This window comes from Poecilia mexicana, unplaced genomic scaffold (genome assembly GCF_051168715.1).
Source record: "Poecilia mexicana isolate PSO_F unplaced genomic scaffold, ASM5116871v1 scaffold_14, whole genome shotgun sequence".
Classification (NCBI taxonomy): Eukaryota; Metazoa; Chordata; class Actinopteri; order Cyprinodontiformes; family Poeciliidae; genus Poecilia; species Poecilia mexicana.
The window spans coordinates 267,538-273,537 of NW_028263383.1; positions in this window are offsets into that span (position 1 = coordinate 267,538).

Here is a 6,000-nt window from a genome sequence, read left to right on the forward strand (position 1 = left end):
AAAAGGAAAATGTGTGTTTCTCTATTAATCACATTCAATATTACATGACAATGTGTGTTGCTGTGAAAAGTTAAAAAAAATATATATATAAGGAATACTGTCAGTTTTTAGTATGCAAACTAAAAACTGACAGTAGCAATATATCAGGCAATTTGCATTTTTCTGTCATCAGTGTGCATCGCAAAGTGCATTTACTGGAACTCTAGTTGAAATAAAATCTTTAAAAATCTTTAAAATAGTCAGCAGAGCATATGAAAAATCAACTGCCAAAAAATATTTGTTCGTATCAAACACGAAGGCAGAATTATACAAATGCCTGTAAGATAAACTTAAATGAAGCAATTGTTTTGCAATGATACATAACTTATAACGTACATCTCGTAGCATTAATCTAAGTAGTATGATATATACAATGAGTTTTTGGCATATTTATTACTGTACTCAGGTTTATAAGCCTCATTTAGATTAATTTCAGAGCATTTGACAAAAGGAAAGGTGTTATTATCTGTCAAAAAATGTTTTGATTCAAAATGTTTCCAAATTTGTCTCAACATAATAGGTGGCTCAATTTCAAGAACTTTACAACATAGGTTTTATATAAAGATCTATGTTAAATTGTAAATTGATCATCATTCTGTCTTTTATGAGGACAGCGAAGCAAAGCAAACGACAAAATCAACAAATGGTTCACAGACACAAAATTGAACCTTTTGTATGTCACCATTTCAAAGGAATGGTCAAAGACGCGTCTTTGTGTGTACATCAACCTTGTGCTGTCCTATTGACAAAAAGGGAATTGGAGTATCGACAGCAGGTGCACAATATTTTTGCCAGCGGGGGACATTTTCAAAAACGACTTAATCCTAAAAATGGACTTTTATTCTCTGTTCAGCATGTGTACTTAAAGGTTACATTTTTCAACTATTTCCGTCAGCGTTAGCTTGTGCTCCTGCGATAGAAGATAAAATCTCTATTATCTGTTATCACCACTGACTGGATGGAGTTTGAAATTCACTGTACAGCTCAGGTTGGTTACTGCTTTTTTTTTTTATTTTGGAAAGAAACCACCAAAGTCAAACTACCTGCAGAAATCCTAAGAAAACAAACAAAAAAAAGGTCAGTGTGTTGTTGCAATATACTAAAACGTCTTTTTTCTGTTGTGGTTGCCAATCAGAAATGCATCTCACAGGACTGGATTCAACTGCACCAATGCATCCCTATTCCGCTAATACTTTAAAATGGTTTTGGGTACATCTAATTTTTGTAATCAGGTACTATTTGTATGACGGTACATCCTTTTCTATTATTATTATTTACTTTCACATTAAATTAATAGCTTCCCCAATAATTGATTTGGTTATTAATTGAAAACCGTGTCCACTGTGATTGATTTGTGCGCCATATTCTGTGTAATGATGCGTGAAACAAACAGAGAATTGATCTGCGGTGTTGCTCGGCAGGTATTCCTTCAATTCAGCCAAGCGCAGTGTGACAGACTCAGTGGATTACACCAGTCAGGCTGGGACAAAGTTAATTAGCCAAAACCTTTCTCTTGCAGTGTTCAACTCAAGCAGGTAGCAGAAGAATAATCATTCTTTAGTCACGCATAGCCTGAAACATTTATTCTTCGCTGACAATAAATCAAACAACTTAAGGCAAGACAGGGTTGATTCAAGAGAGGTTTATTGGTTTGTCATTTGGGTATTCAGACAAAAAAAACAAAAAAAACACAGCTGATGAGGAACAGGAAAACACACACACATACACACACAAAAAATTTTCTTTTCAGCTGCGCTCTTATCTTTAGTGCTCTTATCGAGAGTCTCCATCTAAGTCAGCGCTTCGGTTTTGAATTAACCTCAAGTCAATATCAAGGCCATCGATCATGCTGACAGGAGCAAACTTGTGAGTGCGACATCGGAGAGATAATCATCTGGAGAGGAAACGTGCTCTCCTCTGGCAGGAATGCTGCTTCGCTGATTAGAATGACCAAATCACTTGCAGGCTGAACTTTGAGGTGAGAAAGACAAAAGACTGATGCTGCGTGCGACGGCCAATCATCATTACAGTGGAGGAGGATGTTGAAATCTTAATAGCCGGCAGACGGTTTTTATTATGCTCTTTGTCTTTTGAGTGACGAGCATGAGTCAGCCTCGCTGTTGTAATTAACGTGTGATTTATTAACTTTGGGGCTGGGGAGAGAATTTCTACAGCAAAATCAAACTGGTAGAGTGATGGATATTTTTTTTCTGTTTCATCTCAGATCCCAAAGTATAGAATTTTTTTTAAAAATCCAGTTATTTATTGACTTTTTAAAAGGTTAGTATTGATTTAATCTAAAACCTAAAAGCAGAAAAAAACTTCTGAATTATTCATATATAATAAACAATATTCCACTCTGATACACTACAAGTTCATGTCTCAGAATGCCTGAATGTCCAGACCTAAATGTAATTACGAATCTATGTTAAAATCTGAAAACTGATGTTCATAGATGTTTTTAATCTGATCTGGCCAAATATAAGATGTTTTGCTAAGAAAAATGGGGAAAATTCATAATATTGCTGTTCAAAAATGGTAGAGCCATAAGCTAAAAGATTGCACGACACCTAGTATTGTAGCAAAATCTTGCAATGCAAAGTATTAAATAAAGGTGGTTAAATACAAAAATTCACACAAAAATTCACACCAGAGATCTGAAATTTCTTCTGTAATTGTTTGAAAAAAAAAAAAAAGCATAAATTTCGTCTAACTTTACAGTTACGCTCATATCTACAAAGGAGTATCAGGGACAGACTAAGAAAAATAACTACATAAATCAATAAAATTACAAGAATAAAGTCCTTATATAATGAGAATAAAGCATCGTATTATGGAAATATAGTCATAACATTTCAACAATATCACAACTTACCCTTCACTCATTCAACATTCATTTTAGTCTTAATAACTTTATTTTAGTCACACATATCAGTAACCTGCCATATTGACTAGTACCAGCACTCAGATTAAACCGAAATCATATCTAAGATTTCTGACATCATCAATCTCGACTACAATACAATACACTGACAAGAAAACCAATCTCTTCAGGGTAATTGTTCAAATAGAGTGATTCAAATAGTCGAATTTGCTGACCTGCACTTAAAATAGCATTCATTTACATGTTAATACTTTAGCCTTTTTATTTGCTTTCTGACACTTTAGGCATTGACACAGTCCTGAAGCCAAACAAAGCTATTTTCATGGATCTGCCATTATGGAGAAGGGCTGCACGGGGGAATCCACGAGAATGCAATCCAGGTGTCACTGCCCCTTGATAATCTCACTGGTTTTTCAGGAATTCATTTCCCCCAACAGCTTCACTTCAAAATGACATTCTGACACCATTTACATGGAAATCATTTTGCCTCCTCATCTGCAATAGTGGTCTGTGTGCATGCAGGCAGGAACCTCTCTTACTGTGGAATTATTAATGGACAACAACAACATCAAGAAGACAGGGGAAAAGAAAGGGAAAATGAGGGAAGTAAGGAAAGAAAGAAAGGAAAGAAGAAAGAAAGAAACAAAGGAAGAAGTGAACAGTAAGACAGGTTAAAGTCAAGGGCAGAGCTTTGGGTATTAAGGGATAAAGTAGAAATGGAAACAATAAGAGAAAGCATAATGAGGGAAATTCCTTTTCTCCAGCTAAATGCGTATGTATTCTCACAACTAATGCATCCACACACACACACACGCACACGCACACACACACACACACACGTTAACAAAAAAGAGATGTAAAGAGTTTTCCTCAAAGAAGAAAGGAAATCCTCCAGCTAAGCTCAAAGCTGAGTAGGAGTTAAAAGAGGAATGCTTATACTGCATAATGTATGGCTGTAGGATTTTCTTAGGGTGCGATGAGAAATGTATGAATACAGAAAAGGCTTTTTCTCTTTGAGGTTAGGGGTGGTCACGACAAACCGAACCCCACCCCCACCCCCCATTTGGAACTTCCACATGAACCTGTGGTGTATCAGAGTGGAATACAAAAAGCTGTGTTCCAGTGAAAATCGCAAGACTTTCCTAATTTATTTTAAACAAGCTTGTTTTACCAGCATCAAGTCACGTGTGCCACAATATTTATCGAATTCTTACTCAAATATCACAGCAATGACCACATGATCACATTTAGTCTTTTGCAACACTATAAGTACTGTGACTGTGGGGTGGAAGATCCACTCATGCTGAGATGCAGCATTTCGCTTTCTCAATGGTTTGAGAAAGTGAAACTCAAAGCACTTTGGGATTTGCCTAGCACAAAATAAATTGACCAGTCAGGTTATGAAAAACTTAGAATTTAATTCCCAGACTGTCTTTTGATCACTAAACCTGAAAAGAATTAAAACACAACTGAGGTACCCCATGCTGAGACAGTTGAAGAATTCCACACCAGTGATCCGGATGTACATGCTCTATTCAAACACATACACCTTAAAGATGACAGTCAAAACATATTCTAAAAAAAAAATCTAAATAATGTCCCCTCGTTTAGACTTGGGTATCACATTCTTCAACACACCAAATTGCCTTATATGTTGCTGTGAACGCTGCTTACAACGTTACAAATCATGTCAATCAGAATCAGAGTAAAATATTCCAGTCAAGACTTGGAGCAGGATATATGCTATGATTTTCATGTTTGTAGTTATCTACATTAGTCCAAATGCCAAAAAAAAAGCATGTTCCTTTTGATGTTGTAACAAACAATACTATGTTTTAAAGAATCTCTTTTCAGTCCAATATCATGTAGCTCAGATTTGATGGAATATTTTTGCTTTTGAAATGGGGATTATCAAACACATGTCAAACTTATTTAAATTGAAAACTTTTAGTTTAGTACCAATAAAAAGCTTCCAACATTAACATCATTTGGAATCAGACTAAATCATGAGACAATGGTAAGATTCAGCCTTTCCATTGAGATCAATAGGAAATCAGCAAAGATAAAAAGGTTAAAGTTCAAAGTGCATAGAATAGTGGGGTAGAACACTGAGAAATCACTTTTGGTGTAACAAAGTATGGAAAACCCATTTGATTCATGATGTCAGTGCTATTATGAGTTTCTGTTTAGTTATGTTGTTCATGTTAATGTGAAACTGAGAGGAAAGCCTTTAAATCAGTTTTTTCCGCTGGATTAACACTGCCTCCACCTGGTATCCCTGTTGCATTGCTTAATGAGGAGCCTGGTAGGTGAAGTTTCTCCACTCTGAAAACTTTTAGATGTGCTATTCTGTTCTTAGAAAGATGGTGTTAATATTTAGCAAACCTGAATGAAAACAAAAAAAAAAATAATTGAAAAACAGGTAACATGTTAAAAGAATCACTGCCACAATTTCTATACTTCATCACATCAACATGAAATGATTACTTGGAAAGATATCAGAAAAGAATGTATCTTTCAGTGTAAGAATATATCACTATCAATAATTCCCCCAATTCTGCGATCAAGAAAGTTTATCTTATCTCAACTTATTTGGAATATTAAATGTTGAATGTTTAGTCAAAATAATTTTATAATTGCCAAAACATGCATTTATGAAGAAAATAACACTTAATATGGATAACCTGCAAACCCACACTGATAGCAAACTATTTTAATGGGTGTTTATATTAATATTACAAATGCAGCTCTTGCTGTCAGCAGGTTAGATATCGACAGGTTAATACATTTCCATTTCCAATCAAAAATTAGGTGACTTTCTCTGTTTATTTTTTGTTTTTAATTAGTTTCTCTCAGTTATTTCAACTTAAACATTAAAACCTATGCTTATGAAGTATGGGTTTTAACATTTTGACTTTTGATGTGCCATGTTAATTCTGACACTGTTTCTGAAGAAATGTCAGAGTTGGTTGATAATTATGTTCAGATCAAATACTAGTTTTTTCAAAGCATGTTTTATGTTATTACTTTTTTTCTGCACTTAATCAGTTAAAAGAATGAGACGTTTATTTTTAACA